This window comes from Saimiri boliviensis, chromosome 1 (assembly GCF_048565385.1).
Source record: "Saimiri boliviensis isolate mSaiBol1 chromosome 1, mSaiBol1.pri, whole genome shotgun sequence".
Lineage (NCBI taxonomy): Eukaryota > Metazoa > Chordata > Mammalia > Primates > Cebidae > Saimiri > Saimiri boliviensis.
Window position 1 is genome coordinate 143,094,120 of NC_133449.1, and position 17,995 is coordinate 143,112,114.

General features: G+C 43.3%; 1 non-coding gene across 1 annotated transcript; it reads left to right on the forward strand.

Annotated features, from left to right (window-relative positions):
- Nucleotides 1-483: 483 nt before the first annotated feature.
- Nucleotides 484-556, forward strand: TRNAK-UUU (transfer RNA lysine (anticodon UUU)). Its single transcript has one exon. It is a non-coding gene; the product is annotated as a tRNA-Lys (tRNA).
- Nucleotides 557-17,995: the final 17,439 nt, after the last annotated feature.

Below are 17,995 nucleotides of genomic sequence, written 5' to 3' on the forward strand. Positions count from 1 at the left end.
AGGTGGCTTCCATCTTCAAGCTCATGTCACTGGTAAGGAAGGGAGGGTGGACAGAGCAGAACCACTCTGCGGGCTCTAGCACAGCCTTTTACAGCAAGGGAGGGGTGAGTCTGGGTTTTATCTGGGGAGTGTCTGTCGCCTTAATCGTGATGGGATTTGCAGTCAGCCTGTACCACACCCTCTCAGATATTTGCATCTCACTTATCAGTTTGTGCAAGGGCTAGAAGTCCTAAGGGGTGGGCACATAGGAAAACACTTGGAAGAGAAAAGGATAAGAAAATTTAGAGATCTGCTTGAGTGAAAACAGAACCCAAGACTCAATGCATAGGGTACCGACATGTCCCGCTTTGCCCACGGGAGTCCTGACATAGACCTATTATCTCTCCATCTTGTCCACTTTGGATTTGTCCCAGATTGTACTTTATTATTTTTACCCAAGTGCTGTTATTTATTACCGTGCTAAAAGAGGCCAGAAAGGAGGGAGCCTGGATAGCCCATTTGGTAGAGCATCAGACTTTTAATCTGAGAGTCCAGGGTTCAAGTCCCTGTTCAGGCATGTCCCTTGGGTGTTATCGTCCCACGACTCAATTTATAAAAAAGAAAACAAACAACAACAAAATCAGCCAGGAGGGGTAGGTAGAGAGAGCTGCCTTTCGTTCCACCAGCTCCGGCCAAGGTCTCATATACCTGCGTGTGAGATGCTAGTTTGGAGTTCTCCTTTGAATTGGTGGTCAGGTTTGAAAAATTACCAGTGCTACCCAACCCCGTTTGCCACTCTGTTCCAGATGCAAGGTAACTGACACCCCATTCTCAAAGGGTGTGCAGTGCACTCAGTTGCAAGCACGTGGGGTTAGCCAGGTTCTCCAGGTGAGAAGTGACTGCTGCTGCTGCCCTCCCGGCTACCTGTGCAGGGGCCAGTGCTGGGGCCTGGGGCATGCAGCCTGCCACCGTGGTGCCTGTTGGCAGGGCCCATGGGAACTGTGGAAACTAGAAGGTAGGTGTGCAGGAAAATATTGGTCCATACAGGACCCAGAGGCTAAGCAGCCCCACCGTAGAACGTAGAGTAGTCTGAATGCTCTTACAATAGCAGTTTTGCATTTATTTATATAATAAATGGAATTTGCAACTGTTGATTTTATTATCTGGTAACATTTTTATTTCACAGTAATCTCTTTTGGCAGCCATCGACTCCAAAAACCAAATGTGCATGTCTAATGAACAAATTAGGGACTGAATTTCCCTTTCTTACAAAAGCCAGTAGATATGTAACTTGCACAAAAAATGTTTATCAATATTTACCATTCACTGTGGCAAATGACCCCATAGAAAACAAGAATTGCTAACAGAATATCAGAAAATCGGCATCTAATTAAAAAAATCAGTAGTGGTTTTTTTTGTTTGTTTTGTTTTGGTTTTGAGATGCAGTCTCTTTCTGTCACCAGGCTGGAGTGCAGTGGTGTGATCTCGGCCCACTGCAACCTCTGCTTCCTGGGCTCAAGCAATTCTCTTGCCTCAGCCTCCCAAGTAGCTGGGACTACAAGCATGTGCCACTACACCTGGCTAATTTTTATATTTTTAGTAGAGATGGGGTTTCACCATATTGGCCAGGATGGTCTCAATCTCTTGACCTCGTGATCTGCCCCCTTCAACCTCCCAAAGTGCTGAGATTACAGGCGTGAGCCACGGTGCTCAGCCTACAAAAAAAATCAGTAGTTATTTTAAGAAGACTTGCCTGTAGATGAATTCACACGTGAATCTGCAGCAGGTGGACTTACAGATTCTTCTGCAAAGCACGATTTTTCATTGATATCAGATGACTGTTTCTTTGCTAAATTTCTAAATTATTTTCTTCCAAGTTTTTGTTATGTGTGTGCAAAACATGTAGTGCCTGCACTCAATGTATTGGCACTTGAGACAGAAGAAAAATTGCAAACAGTTCAAAGGCTATCTATTTTATCAAGTGCTGTTAGAGGCTTCACAAAGAAAATGCGTACATTCTAATAATTGGTTCAAATTTTCACTTCCAATTCAGAAAATCAAATTATTAAAGTTTCTGTAAGTTCATTCTAAAGAAGGTAAAACATCTGATCTTATTGTTAATACTAGTATATACTCCATTTTTTAAGGAACTTCGTAGTTTAACATTGAAGATAAAGTTACTAAATTTTGTGGTGATAACACCCACTCAAAATTTGGTGGAATAGAAGTTCATGATAAAAGTCAATGTCAATGTAAACTTAAGAAACTTATGAGACAGAAATAGGTTTTGAATTTGTTTTGATGTTCGTGTAATTCACAACTGCCTCCCACTAGCTGCAAGGTTAGATTAATTAAAAATTTTAATGGCTTAAATTTACAAATATTTGTGTACACTCTGTTAGAGCAATTGAACCACAATATTTTTGGGGATGAAATTGATGTTGAATATTAAAAATACTTCAGTGTGGCAGTATGGACTTTTTAACTGTTTGCTGCTTTTGCCCTCAATGGAGTTTTTAAAGATTTTGTATCTTTGAAGAGTTACTTTGTAAATCAACCTACATATTCTGCAGTGGTTTTGAACTTCTTTTATAAATAAATCAGTAAGTTTTGGTTACGTTTTATTCAACACCATTTGGATATATTTAAACAAAATCTCCAAAGAAGAGAGTGCTCAAAAAAACTTGAAAATATTTAGCTAGTTGCAATTATTGAAAATGAAGCTTGCAAACAGGAAAAACAATGAACTTTATCCTTATAACAGAAAGAAAATAACTGAACAAATTGAAAGTTGAGAGCTTAAAAATTATGTAAGATTTCATGTTCAAAGTTACAATTTCTTTTTGGAATATCTTGACCTATGGGAGAAATCTTTTGATATTTCCATTTTTATTTGGATAAATTTATATTCTTACTCAATGGGGTGAAACTGAAAGACCTATGGTTTGAAATCATAAGTTGAAACAACTTATTTGAAGAGTTTTTCCCTTTAAAAATACCTGCCAGGCCAGGCGCGGTGGCTCACGCCTGTAATCCCAGCACTTTGGGAGGCTAAGGAGGGTGAATCACCTGAGGTTAGGAGTTCGAGACCAGCCTGACAGACACGCAGAAACTCTGTCTCTACTAAAAATATGATATTAGCCTAGCATGGTGGCACATGCTTGTAATTCCAGTTACTCAGGAGGCTGAGGCAGGAGAATCACTTAAATCTGGGAAGCGGAGGTTGCAGTGAGCTGAGATTGCGCCACTGCACTCCAGCCTGGGTGACAAGAGCAAAACTCCATCTCAAAACAAACAAACAAAAATCCCAAAAAAACAAAACAAAAAAAACCTGCTAAAGTGCTTGGGAGGTAAAAAGACAGTATCTAAGAAAATATTTGGGCTACAGTATTTACGTATTTTAATCAGAAAAAATAGAGAATTGGAATACACTCTAGCAGAGTTGCTCTAAATTTATAAGACACCACAGTAACTTTGGAGAAAGTATTTTCTCAATTAGAAATGTTATTATAATCTACAGTAACATTCAACTGAAGGAGTTAACAGTTTGAAATTTATTAACAACAAAACGCAACTTGAGTACTTTTTATGTGTGATACTTCAAAAAACATTAAAATGCAACTTCGAGGAAGAGTACATGCAATTTATGAAACAAAAAGATTAAAAAATAAATCCATGTTTAACATATACATTCCTTAGGCAAATACCATGACATAATAATATTAGAAATAGATATGGCCAAAAAATAAAATATGTGGTAAACATTATTATTCTACTAACAGTATTGTTTAGCATTTCAAATAAGAGATTCAACAAGATAAATTATTTTCATTTTGGTTTCATGGAAAGAGATATATGTTATATTTATTTGGTAGAAAGAATTTTATTTTTGAAACTAGGTTTTAAATAAAATTATTTTGTAAATACACCAATATCATGAAGTCAGTATGTTGGTGAATATGTTAATATTTTAAATTACATAATTTTGATTATTCCTAGCACTATCTTTTACTCTTAAAAAATGTGAGGCCGGTCGCAGTGGGTCATGCCTATAATCCCAGCACTTTGGGAGGTTGAGGGGGTTGGATCACGAGGTCAGGAGTTCAAGACCAGTCTGGCCAAGATGGAGCTGGCCCATCTCTACTAAAAATACAAAAATTAGCCAGGCATGCTGGTGGGCGCCTGTAATCCCAGCTGCTTGGGAGTCTGAGGGAGGGGATTGCTTAAATCCAGGAGGCGGAGTTACAGTGAGCTGAGATGGCTCCACTACACTCCAGCCTGGGTAACAAAGTGAGACTCCATCTCAAAAAAAAACAAACAAACAAACAAAAAGAAATGGATAAAAGAGTCAGAGAGCAGAGGGAAGGACAGGAAGAGGGAGACAGGGTGAGGAGCCCCAAGAGACAGTAGTGAATCCCTGAAAATGCCCCAGTGACATCATACAGGGTCCTTCTGGTGGCAATTACCTGCCACTCCCCACGCCCACATTTGGAAAAAAACAATGTATCAGCTCGAGAGATGGAACTGTCAGTGGTTGATTCTTTCCTTTACCGGTTCATCTCTTACCCACTGGCTCCATCATTCATAGATTCATTGATATAACCAACCACCCCAAAGCATTTGTTGAGTGTTTACTATACACCAAGCACTTTCTTAAATGGAATGAGACTAAACTCAACGTGTGCAGAGTCTAGTTCCAGAGCAGGGCAAGGAAGCTACTAGCTGGGATGGAGGAATGGAGGGGTCGCAGAGGAGCATCTGCTTGTAAGAGGGAACTAAAGAAAACTTCTCAGGGAGATGATGCCATGTTCTCCAGTCTAATCAAGCTGCTTCCTCCTCCTCCTCTGGTTCGCCTGTTGGGATTTTATGTAAAACTATGTGCCAATGCTCTCTGCTTTCGATATTTTCTAATAGTAAAAGAAGAGGCTGGGTGCGGTGGCTCATGGCTCATGCCTGTAATCCCAGCACTTTGGGAGGCTGAGGTGGGTGGATCACCTGAGGTCAGGAGTTCGAGACCAGCCTGGCCAATATGGCGAAACCCCGTCTCTGCTAGAAATACAAAAATTAGCTGGGTGTAGTGGTGGGTTCCTGTAATCCCAGCTACTCAGGAGGCTGAGGCGGGAGAATCTCTTGAACCCAGGAGGCAGAGGCTGCAGTGATCTGAGATCACGCCACTACACTCCAGCCTGGGTGATAGAGCCATACTCCGTCTCAAAAAAAAAAGTCTATAATCCAGACCCCAAAGAATTTCCCTTGGTGCGGTTTCCAACTCTCATTTCATTCCTGTCTGGTCTCAGACAGTGTCCTGGGAAGACTTTTAGGACCCAGTAGCCATTTCCTATTTCAGGTTCCTCTTGTGTTGTTTCTAGGCATAGAAACAAATCTAATTCAAGCAAATAATGCTGTCATCGGGATCCTGTGCAGGCATCAGAAGGGAGCAGACATGGCCAATGGAGTGCTCTGTTTGAAATATCTTGCGATCTTCAGAAACAGTTGTTTTTATTCAGAAGTATTCATTTGATGCTTCCCTGACCCACACAGTTTCTTAATGGGCTTAAGCTCCCATTTGTTAAAGAAACAGATGGGAAAACCAGTTCCATTTGTGTTTGTTTTAGCATTTAAGACAGCTTACCGTGAGATGGTAGAGTTTGGATACGGCAGGTAGCAACACGTTCTTTTCAGCAGGCAGGCAAGGGAACAGAATCATACAGCTGACTTAGACAGGTAGAAGCAGGAACCCACCCGATTCCACGGAATAAATCAGTGAGTGGCACAGAAGTGGAATCCTGTGATTCTGTTGTGGCCTCATGCAGCTTGAATGAGGACACTCAAGTGTTGGGCAGATTTTGCCCACTGCTGTTGGTTTTCTCATACGTCTCTTGCCTTATTTTCACCTCCCCTCCCATTCAAATGGAAGTGATTCCATACACAATTCAGCTCACGTAGCTTACTGTTTTGCTTTGCTCTGAGACAGTCACTCTGTCATCCAGGCTGGAGTGCCATGATGCAACCATTGCTCACTGCAGCCTCAGCCTCCTGGGCTCAAGTGATCCTTCCGCCTCAGCATCCTCAGAAGCTGGAACAACAGACACACACCACCATGCCTGGCTAATTTTTGTATTTTTTGTAGAGATAGGGTCTTGCTATGTTGCCCAGGCTAATCTCAAGCTCCTGGGGCCAAGCGATCCTCCTGCCTCAGCCTCCCGAAGTGGTGGGATTACAGGCATGAGCCACTGTGCCCAGTCCATCTTACACATCTTTTTTGTTTTATTTTGTTTTGTTTGTTTGTTTTGAGATGGAGTCTAGCTCTGTCGCCAGGCTGGAGTGCTGTGGCACGATCTCAGCTCACTGCAACCTCCACCTCCTGGGCTCAAGCAATTCTCCTGCCTCAGGCTTTCAAGTACCTGGGATTACAAACATACACTGCCATGCCCAGCTAATTTTTGTATTTTTAGTAGAAACGGAGTTTCACCATGTTGGCCAGGATGGTCTCAATCTCCTGACCTCGTGATCCACCCGCCTCAGCCTCCCAAACTGCTGGGATTACAGGTGTGAGCCACTGTCTCTGGCCCATCTTATACGTCTTATACCTGCTATAGCTTCATCCAGGGACCCCTGTACTAGTCAGGGTCCTGGCAAAAAAATTTTTACAAGACAGCACACTCAATGTGTTAATTTGACAAAGAGAGTTTAATAATGGGACTATTTACGGAGGTAAAAGGGTAAAGGGAATTGACAAGGGATGATGACATCCCTCGGTGGACCAAGGTGGCAAGAACACCCATGTTCCTGGGCTGGGTGAGACCTGCAGCTGTGGGAGAGGGGTGGTGTGCCAGGAGCTGTGATGACAGCCCCTGCCCAAACCATGGTGAGGCAGGAAGGAACCAGACTAACCAATCCCTTGACCTGTGACCTCCTTCAAGGCCTTCCCATTGGCCAAACCCAGATGAAGACAAGCAAACCTAGGTTATGCAGTCTGTAGAGGCCGGTCTCATGGCGCAGAGAGTAGACTGGAGAAGGAGGGAAAATGAAGGGTGAGTCTGGAGGGGTAAAAAGAAAAATACGCTCCTGACCCAGGCACTCATGATCAATCCAAAACTCAAGAGGCTGTTTCTCCCACTGGAGGCGGAAGTAGAAAATGGTCTTTTCCAACGCGGTGGAGCCTTTTGGCAGTGAACTTGAAGCTCTGTGGCTTCATCAAAATCTAGCGTGGGCCACAGCCTACCAGTACTGAGTTTCTTAGTTCTACCAAGCCAGCTAAGTGTGACTTCACATCATGCCACCATAGGCAAGAGAATCTGAGAGCTATGTCTTGTGGGCTTTAGATTTGCCTTAAAAAAAAAAAAAAAAAGATATTTAAAAAGTAGAATCCTGACCTGAGAGTTTGAAAACCTGGACTCATGTTCCAGGCGGCTGTGGGACTTTTGATAATTCTCTCTGGGTGTTTTCTCATCTGTAAAATGAGGAACTTGGGGGTAGACGTTGGTTTAAGCCCTTTTTGGTTCTAACCTTCAGTAGATCTTTAAATCAAAACCAAAAGACTATTAGGAGGAACGATAGGCTTCTACAGGTGAATGTCTGAACCAGCCTCAGAAATGAGTCCGTGGGGAGGAAAAGGAGGTTCTGAAGTGCTCAGGGCATTGGATCAATTGAGCATCACCTTGTCAGGATCAGAAGGTGGGGAGGAGGTTTATCACCATGCAGCGGGCTTGCTCCCGTTTGAAATGCTGGCTCCTCTCAGATGTCTCAGAATGCTGCAGGGTTTTTTCCAGGCTAAGACTAACCCTAAAGATTCAGGCAACTTCCTCATTCCCTCCTTTTCCAGCAAGAGGAAGAGAGATACTTGAGTCTCCTTTATGTGAGTTCTTGTCAAGGGAGATCGTCAATAAAATGCTTTTCCTGTAATCCTTTTAACCTAGTCCTCAAGGGTATCCTGACCCCTAAAGGGTCCCTGAGCTCTGCTTTTATTCGTATCACACAGTCAGTTGGATGTGCAGGGAAGGGTAGAACTGAAGATGAATGATGTTTAGAAAGAAGGAGATTCACAGCCAGGCGTGGTGGCTCACGCCTGTAATCCCAACTACCTGGGAGGCTGAGGCAGGAGAATCGCTTCAACCTGGAAAGCAGAGGTTTCAGTGAGCCGAGGTCGTACCATGGCACTCCAGCCTGGGCAATAAGAGTGAAACTCCATCTGAAAAAGAAAAAGAAAAGAAAGAAAAGGAAAAGAAAGAAACTTTCAGAAACTAGAGGTCTCTTTTGCCCAGGTGTAACCAGCGTGGGGGATGAATAGCTGACCTTGGCTGATCTCTTTACCTGTGACTTGCGGTAGCACAAGGGTCAAAATCAGCCCTCAGAAAGGCACGTCTGTGCCCCACTTGCCTTTTTGCAGAAACAGCCCCCACAGCAGAAGCGGTACCAGTTACACATCCTAGAGCGATCAAGATTCCTACATGGCACCGTTAATTGTCTACTATGAGAACACATCTTATTATCATTTTTTCTTTAATGAATTCCTGAATAGATGTCATTAGATATTAAGTACTGTATTACTTCCTCTAAAGAGACATATTTAAAGTAAAAAAAGAAAAAAAAAATTCATGTCCTGATTGAGCCCTGAATGCCCTCCTTAGCAATCTCAAACCACACTGTAGAATCCTGTTCTTCCTAGCGAGATGCTCACGTTCACTTCTTTGCCTTCTGAGAATATGGATCTTTGAGGATAGAAGTGAAGAGTAGATGTTCACCCCAAAAAGGGGGCAAGAGAGTTTAGAGTCTAAGAAATTGACTGGATCCCGCAGGAAAGAGGCAGCCGAGATCAGGCATAGATAAACAGTCTGTTTGTCAGCACCCTGTGTAGGGAATTAAACTCACAACTTCCATGTTAATGATACTTTCACATTTAATTTCCTGCGTGCCTCACTGAAAATGTGTCTGTTGAAAGTGGAATTTCACTCCATAGAGCTGTCTTATTAAGTGAATGCGTGTGAGGTTGTACCTGTCACAACAAGATTCTGGAAGCTCATTTAGAACTATAATTTGGGGTGTGGGGGAGGAAGCAGAAAGGTTTGTGCCTTGTAGGACGATCACTGTTTTCTCGATATCATTGCTATTGGTAATCGGTTACTCATTAGCACTAAGCATTAATTGCTAATATTAATGACAGCTGCGCTAAGCACCAGTGGTGTGCTTTCCGTACTCAACACGAGTCACTCTAGATCATCAGCTGAGCAGACAACACGCTAAACGTGAAGACAGATACAGACCGGGCTTGTCTGGATTTCTGTCTGGGATAGTCTTACATATTACAGGACATGGCCTGGATTTCTGTCCAGGATGGGCTCACTTATTACAGGATGAGACAGCTTTGCATGAATAGACAATGCGTTGAAGCCCCTGTGCATAGAGGAGAAGTGTACACTAGCAGAAGTGCAGGCATCAAACTCCCGACTCCAAGTGTGTTCCCAAGATGGGGAGCATTGGCATCCCCTGGGAAGTTATTAAAATACAGAGTCTTTCGCCCCATCTTGGACCTCATGAATGAGAACCCGCATTTCCCTGCCCTTCCAAAGGGATGAATATGCACATTAGAGTTGGAAGACCATCACTCTGGAGCAGCGATTCTCCAGCTTTTCTGCATATGAGAATCATGTTGGGACATCTGAAAAATCACAGTGCCCAAGCTTCATCCCAGACCAATAAAATAACACATCTTGGAGGTTGAGACTCGGCATCGGGGTGTTTTCAAAAGACCCAGGGGATTTCAATGGGCATCAGCTTTGAGAATCTCTGCTCCAGAAAACAGCGACACTAAGTTAACTCAAAATTCTTTGAGAACCTTCAGAACTCATATTCGAATCCTTGGAGTTGATCCAAGTTGGCAGTATGTACACAGGTGCTGTGCTCTGCCCTGCACACCTCCCTTTGACAATGCTCCCCTCTCCCCTCCACACCCACATTTATCCTCCTCCAGGAGCCGCCAGCCATTCAAGGAACGTTAGCCGGCCCTCCTTGGGCCTGTGTTGGCTTTCCGCTTCCCTGAAGTTCTCTTGGCCAGTGTTCTCTTGATGTCTTCCAGCTTTTGTTGCGTATTATCCCCTCCAGGAGAGATCCCTTATCTAGGATTTCTTGGCTCTCCGGCAGCCTCGGTCCTTTCCAAGGTTCAGATTATCTATCAAGGTGGAGGGGCCAGGTGGTGGGAAGGACCGGGGACCCCCCCCCCCGCCCCGTCTGTATCCTCCTGCAGTTTAACGGTGGCCTCTACAGTTAAGGACCTTACCAGTCATTTGACTTGAGGGAAGCCTCCATCTCTAACTCTAAAATGACAGCGCTAATCTACCTTACACCTTCGCTTGTTAAATTCTAAAGCACTTATTACATAGCTCCTTACTGCCTTGCCTCCTCATTATGCAATCAATCCCGAAAGGAGACCATTGTTGTGGAGGCCTGGTGATAAAGTCAGAGCTAATTAAAGTAGAAAACATTCTTTTGTGATTGGAGCATTCTAGGGAGATATTCTCCTGCCTTTTGAAAAAACCTGCTAGTTATCCTCCCAAACCTTTTCTCCTTTTTTCATAGGAATATAATTTTTTTCTTTTTCTTTCTTTTTCTTTTTCTTTTTCAGTCTCACTCTGTCACCCAGGCTGGAGTGCAGTGGTACAGTCCTGGCTCACTGCAACCTCTGCCTCCAGGGCTCAAGTGATTCTCATACTTCAGCCCTCTGAGAAGCTGGGATTACAGGTAGATCCCACCATACCTGGCTAATACTTTGTATTTTTAGGAGAGATGGGGTTTCGCCATGTGGGCCAGGCTGGCCTCCAACTCTTTACCTCGAGCAATTTACCTGTCTCGGCCTCCCAAAGTGTTGGGATTACAGGTGTGAGCCACCATACCCAGCTCATTTTTTTTCCTGCTAGGTACGCTGCTGCAAAGAATAAGGGCTACATATTCCAGCCTCCCTTGCAGCTGGATGTGAAGATGTGACTAAGTCCGTATGTAAGTTTCCAGGAACCGTCCTTAAAGGGTGGCTTGTATGCCCTTGCTCCCTTTGTTCCTTCTATCATCCTGTTGCCTGGAAGATGAGGACAGTCATCCTGAGCCAGGAAGCAGAGGACGGTCCTTAGAGGTATGGACAGTGAGCAGGAAAGGACCAGAGTCGTTGAGATGTTTGAGGACAGTGTCTTGGGCCACTTCCATTTGGACTTTGTTGATGTGAGCATGAAATGAGCTTCTGTCTTGTGTAAGTCACTTGTTTGGGCCTGTCTGACATTTGTCACTGAGTCTAATCCCAACTGATGTGCCACCAGAAGTTTCTTCTCCACTGGCCAAAATTCCACTTCTGAAGACCTATTTCGTTGGACATTAAAGACTTACATCATTCTTTAGGAAAGTTCTGATAAATTACAGGTTTCATAGGATGCATGTTCATAGCTTAAATCCTTACAAACATGGTTCTTAGCAGGTTGCCCAGCCCCAGAAAGGCAGACAGACAACCCTGAGGAGCTGAAAGGCAGGGGGAAGAGCAGACAAAAATCTACCCCTTCACCACCCTTCCAGCTGCTCTTTCAGGACAACTTGTCTTGGGGCCCATGAGGACAAGGGTTGATTATCTTGAGTCTGTTTCCTAACTTTTTTCAATTTTCCGTTAGGAAAATTGTCATACATATAGAAAAGCTAAATAATAATAAAATAATAATAAAAACAGGCTGGGCGCAGTGGCTCACACCTGTAATCCCCGCAGTTTGGGAGGCCAAGGTGGGTGGATCACAAGGTCAGGAGATGAAGACCATCCTGCTTAACATAGTGAATCCCTGTCTCTACTAAAAACACAAAAAAGTAACTGGGTGTGGTGGCACATACCTGTAATCCCAGCTACTCAGGAGGCTGAGTCAGGAGAATCGCTTGAACCCAGGAGGTGGAGGTTGCAGTGAGCCAAGATTGCGGCATTGCACTCCAGCCTGGGCGACACAGCGAGACTCCATCTCAAAAACAAACAAACAAACAAATACAAAACAGAGTTTTCAGTGACTACCCACATGCTCACCACCTATGTTCAGTTGTTAACAACGGAATACACTTGATTTATGACAATCCGCTCATCTATTTGTCCCTCCGCCTATTCATCAATCCAGCTTTTTTAAAAATTCTATTTCAACGTAAGTTGTGCCTATCGGTGCACCCCCCGAATACTTCCCTGATACCTACATCTTGTTCACTTTTACACTTTTTCTCTGTTTCTGTTTAACCCCCTTTTCCCCCGCAAGTGACGAGAGTGGAGCTGTGAACTGCGTCAGTAGTGTAGGGGGTTCTCTTTTTCGTTCCAACATCTGAAGTTCTTGGGCAGCTCACGGAAGAGGTAACCAAAGAAAGACAGAGACATTGTTCTTTTGGAGCTATATTGCTTCCATTCTCTCTCCTCTTCAAGATGCTCCAAGGCAGTTCTCTGGGTTTCCTTGAGCTCCAGAAGTCTCCCCCTCTTTTCTGACTCCTAATTCATCCCATTTTTATGACATTTTGAGATGCAAAGATCATTCACTACCCTTTAGCCAGAAACTTTGTAGCAACTCCATCCTTCTCTTCAATGAGCTCTTCCTCTGTGAAGCTCTGCAGTGAAGCCTGCCTCTGTTTGCCCCATCCTTAGGGCAGCTGGCCAGACAGGCCAGGTCTGTCATGCTCAACCTATGTTATACCTCCCCGCTCTGCCAAAAAAAAAATCAGTTCGCCTCCTCTTTGCTCAAAGCTCATGCTTTGCTTCATGTCATCTTAGCACTCTGTGGTTGCCACTCAGCCCTCATCAAAGCCCCAGTCTCCTGACCATCCTTTTTCCCATACTCTGGAAATGTCAGAATATGAGACCTCCTAGCTCTGAAGAGGAAATGCGATACCTACTCCGTATTCGGTTCCTGAGTTTTCTAGCAACAGCACATGTGCCTATTGGGGTTAGTTTGATGAACTCTGCCATGGGTTGAGAACAGAGAATGTGCCAGGAGTCATCTAAACACGGTGCATGCATGATGCGGCCTCATTTTATCCCCACAACCACCCTTCCAGGTCAGCTTTTTTTTTTTTTTTCTTTTTTGGATGAGAAAACTGAGGCATAGGGAAATTAAATAACTAATTTAAAGTTGCCTAGGTAATAAAAGTCTTCTAGATTTAGAATTTTGTTGCTGTGGTTGATTTTGAAACAGGCTCTCACTCTGTTACCCAAGCTGGAGTTCAATGGCGCAATCACAGCTTACTGCAGCCCCATCTCCTGGGCTCTAGTGATCCTCCCACTTCAGTCTCACAAGTGGCTGATACCACAGGAGCACACCACCACGCCCAGCTAATTTTTGTATTTTTTGTGTAGGGATGGGGTTTTGCCATGTTGCCCAGGCTGGTATTGAACTTCTAGGCTCAACAGATCCAAATGTTTTGGCCTCCCGAAGTGCTGGGATTACAGGCATGAGCCACCATGCCTAACCTACGTGTAATTTTTTTTTTTTTTCATCTGATTGGAAAGAATGATTTCTGTGCAGAACGTGGGCCTCATGCTTTGTAGAGCTATAATTAAGTTTATGTTTTCATGTTGCTGGTTTCTGTTTGTTTCCTATGACAATGTTTTTCAAATGGAATCTTCAGACCCCAGGGGTTCGAGGGCATTCTTGTGTTTTACTACATTTTCTTTGTAAACAGCTCTGTGCGTTCTTTCCGTTTCAGAAACCGTGGCTTAGAGGGGAGGGTGTGGGGTGGGAGTCAGGGCTGTCCCTCGCAGCCTGTCATCTCTTACTGTCACAGCCTCCTAGACTCTACCCTGGGCTGTCGAGAGAGCTCTGCCCCTGGAACTTAGCCTCACAGTCCATTCAGAGTCATTAATTTTCTTACCCATCTTTTCTGCATTTCGAGTTAGAAGCTGACCCAAGAAAGAAAGGACTTGGGTAAAAGGAGAAAAGGGAGCAGTTGTATTCTAGGTGGGGGGAAGATGGAAGCAAAGACAGAGGTGAGCATTTGATGACGTGTTCTGAAACAGCAGTGGAGCTTCTTACCTGGGTGCAGGACTGAGCAGGGCAGCTTCCCTGTAGAGCCTTGAATGCTGAGCTAGGGAATGTGGATGATACTGTAGACAATGGAGAACCAGAGAAGGAGCAGGTAAGGACTCCACCGTCAGGGTTCCAGTCTCCAGTGAGACCTCAGAGGCACCAGGAGGAGACAGCGGGATGGGAGATGAGGGGTGGACAGGTCCCTCCTGCCTGGCCCACCAAGGAAGTGGTGCAGGGAAAGAGATCCCCTGGTTTATCCCTCATCCATGAGAAGGAAAACATGCCTTGAAGACTTGGCTTAGCCCTCAGACCCTCCATCTGGATTTGAGCCATTCTGCTTCTGAAAGAATTGTGTTTGATTCTGTGTCTTGAGCTGTCCTCTGCTTTGGCGCAGCATGAGCTGGAGTGAAGGATAATAACTATGAACCCCAAGACTTGAGATCAGAGACATGTGCTGAAGGTTCTCTGTGTCTCTCTCAAGCACTGAGACCATTTCTGACCTCGTGCGTGAGCCGAGGAGATACAGACACCGAAAGCAGCTGGCCGGTGTGCCGGTCCTCTCATCTAATGATCATGGCAGCCCCCTTAGCAGGTGCGCATCCAGCCTGCCTGCCCGTGTGAAGGTGAGGCTCTCTCCTCCTGCCCAGCCTTGGTGGGCCCTTGTGATGTCACCACCATGTGTCCGGGCCTTCAAGGAACCCGTACAACATCAACCACGCCATGGCCTTCAATGGTCAGTGGACATACTAGGAAAATGAACTTTCCCATTTGACAAAGGAAAAATAAAGAAGGAAGGACCCAAAGGCGGGTCTGGGACTAAGTTGGACCCCAAGCCCCTTGGCGTGACCAAGCTCCAGCACAGCTGTGACATTGGCAGCCGGCATTTGAGGCACAATAATAATTCTTCAGATCAAAGCAGCTCCGTCTTTAGACAATTATAGTAAAATTGAAGCTCTCCTCTAAAGGAAACACATGCTCGTGTTGTGTTTTCCCCTCTCCCCCCTCCTTATTTTATTCTTTATGAACAAATTGGTTTTCAGGGCTATAGAAAGAACCGATTGGAAGCTTAAATTCTCACTGTCTGCCCAGGGGTGGATTCGCAGGGGTGAACATGTAACATCTGAAAGCTGACTTTTTTTTTTTTTCTTCTTAAATTGATATCCAAGAATAAAAGAGAGAATGGTCGGAGAAGCTGATCAGGAATGAATAAAGTCTCCTTTTAAGCTGAAATAACCCCCTCCCCCCATCTTCCCTCCAGAAAAGCCGGACTGTAATTGCTTGCAATCACTCGGCACAAATTGTCTCCTCGTATTTGCTTTTTAATTTTGTATAATCTGGTCCATTTCGCTCTCCCTGCCTTTGAGCTTAACCTCTCTCTCTTTCTCTCTCTCTCTTCTTTTCTTTCTTCCACTTATTTATTCCCTTTCTTTCTCTCTCTCTTTAATTCTTCAGGACTGTTTAAAAATTAGTAATAATTCCCAGTGATATTTGATGGCTTTTACTCAGCAAAGGCACTTAGGGGGAAAAAAAATACAGAAATACACATTCACTCAAAATGGAATGGATCTGGTTTGCATCCACTTACATGTTCATTTCTGCATCCAAAGTATTGTTTATTTTGATGCATTAATACTATTTCTTAAGGCACAGTAGACGTTTTAATAAATAAGTAGACTGATCCCAAAGTGAGCAAACGAAGGAGTCAGAACAAGAAAGGTAATATCTCAGAGCCACTGTGGACCATTTTCTTCTGGTTTCCAGCAGGTGTGTTCTGCTGCCCTTGCTCTTGCTGTAACGAACGCCCCTTCCGTTTAGCGCACGGCACGTCCATCCAGCCACCGCCCAGCCAGGGCTTGCCCTTGTTCTCACGCTGGTGCCTCATGATATGAGGGCCGGTGAATCCGGAAGAACACACACCTGTGGGTCTGACTCACTTTCCAACAGTATAAAAGGTGATAGGAAGGTGGGGGACGGGATTCGAAGGGGAAAAAGTCCAGAGGAAAGATCCTCAATGGGCAGAGAAAAGAAGAAAACGAAAAGAAGGGGAACGGCAGGAGGGTATAAAGGGAAAGCAAACAAAATGAAAAGCACAGGTTATACCAGAAACGATGAATGGGATCCAGGCTCAAATCTATGCCTTCTATCCTACCAGCACCATAGACTCTGGTCTTCTGAGAGAAATTAGAGGTCAAGAGAAAGAACGTTAGCAGAGCAGCCTGGCTAAGAGTTTGATTTCTGTGTTGCTTCTGATCCTTACTGTGTGACTGTTCACAGCTTACTTAACTTCTCTGTACTTCAGTGTTTGTTTTTTTTTTTTTTTTTTTCTGTAAAGTTAAGGGGACAAAAGAACGTTCTTTATGGGATTGCTTACCTGAAATAACAATTGTAACGTGCTTGGCATGTTTTAGATACTCAGTAAATGTTAACTATTACTCATTCCACTATAATAGCAAATGACTTAAGGTATCAGGGATCAATCAGGGAAGCAGAAACTATGAGTATTATTGACTAAGAAATTTGTTATAGGCATCAGACCTTGCATAATTTTGGGAGGAGCTGGGGCAGTAAGACATGGAAAGGAATTTGGAGAATCAGAAAAGTCGCTGGAGAATTCTAACAAACATCTAAAAAAGCGTGAACACCAATTCTACACGATTTCAATATCATCCAGAAAAGGCGCACTTTCCAGTTCATTTTATGATGTTAACACTATACTGATGCCAAACCCAGACTAAAAGAGTACAAAAGAAAACTACAGACCAGTATCTCTCATGGCCGTAGAGGCAAAAATCTTTAGCAGAGTGTTTGCAAATAGAATTCAACATTATGTAATGAGAATGATATACCATGACCCAGTGGCGTTTATTATAGGGATTGTAAGACTGATTAGATATTGAAAAATCAATCAGTATAATCCACCATATTAACAGGCTAAAGAAGAGAAATGTATAATCATATGATGATATCAATTGATGCAGAAAAAGTATTTGACAAAATTCAATACCTATTCATGATTTTTTAAAAAAACTCTTAGAAATGAAGAAACAGCAGCTTCTTCAACTTTATAAAGAGCATCTACAAAAACCTACAGCTAGTGTTATGCTTAACGGTAAAAACTGAACTCTTTTCCCCTGAAACCAGGAACAAGGCAAGGATGTCCACTCTTAACTCTCTCACTCCATATAGTGCTGAAAGTTCTAGTCAGTGTGTTACGGTCAAAAGAGAATGTCAAAGATACACAGATGAGAAAGGAAGAAAAAGAAGTATTTTTATTTGCAAAACACGTGATTGTCAACATAGAAAATCTCAAGGGATAAGGACATTTAGGATTAGAATAAAAATGTTTTTCATCCCAAGGAATCTCAAAAAAAAAAAAAAAAGATAAAGCCTTTACAATGAATAAGTTACTTCCACAAAGTCACAGGGTGTAAGATAAACTTATACAGAATCAATTGTATTTCTGTATGCTAGCAATGAGCACATGGAAACCAAAATTAAAAATGCATCATGTATCGTAGCTAAAAAAAAAATATGTAAGTGTAAATCTATCAAAACATGTACAGGACCTGTATGTTGAAAACTGCAAAGTGCTGATGAAAGAAATCAAGGAAGACCTGAATAAATGGAAAGACATTCAACGTCGATGATTTGGAAGACTCAACATCAGAAAGATGTCAATTTTCCTCAAATTTGATATATAGGCTTAGTCTCATTCCTACCCAAATTCCAGCAAGTTTTTTAATACAGGAAAATTATTCAAAAATACTTACAGAAGGACAAAGGAATTAGAATAGCTAGAACAGTTTTGAAAAAGAATAAAGTGGCTAGAGCAATCATCTAGCCAGTTTAAAGACTAATTATACAGCTGTAGGAATAAATGCTAAGTGGTATTGTCACACTATAATGAAGAAGAATACAGAACCCAGAAACAGACCCACAAAAATACTTCCAAATGATGGTTGACAAAGGTGTTAAAGCAATTCAGTGGAGGAAAGATAGCC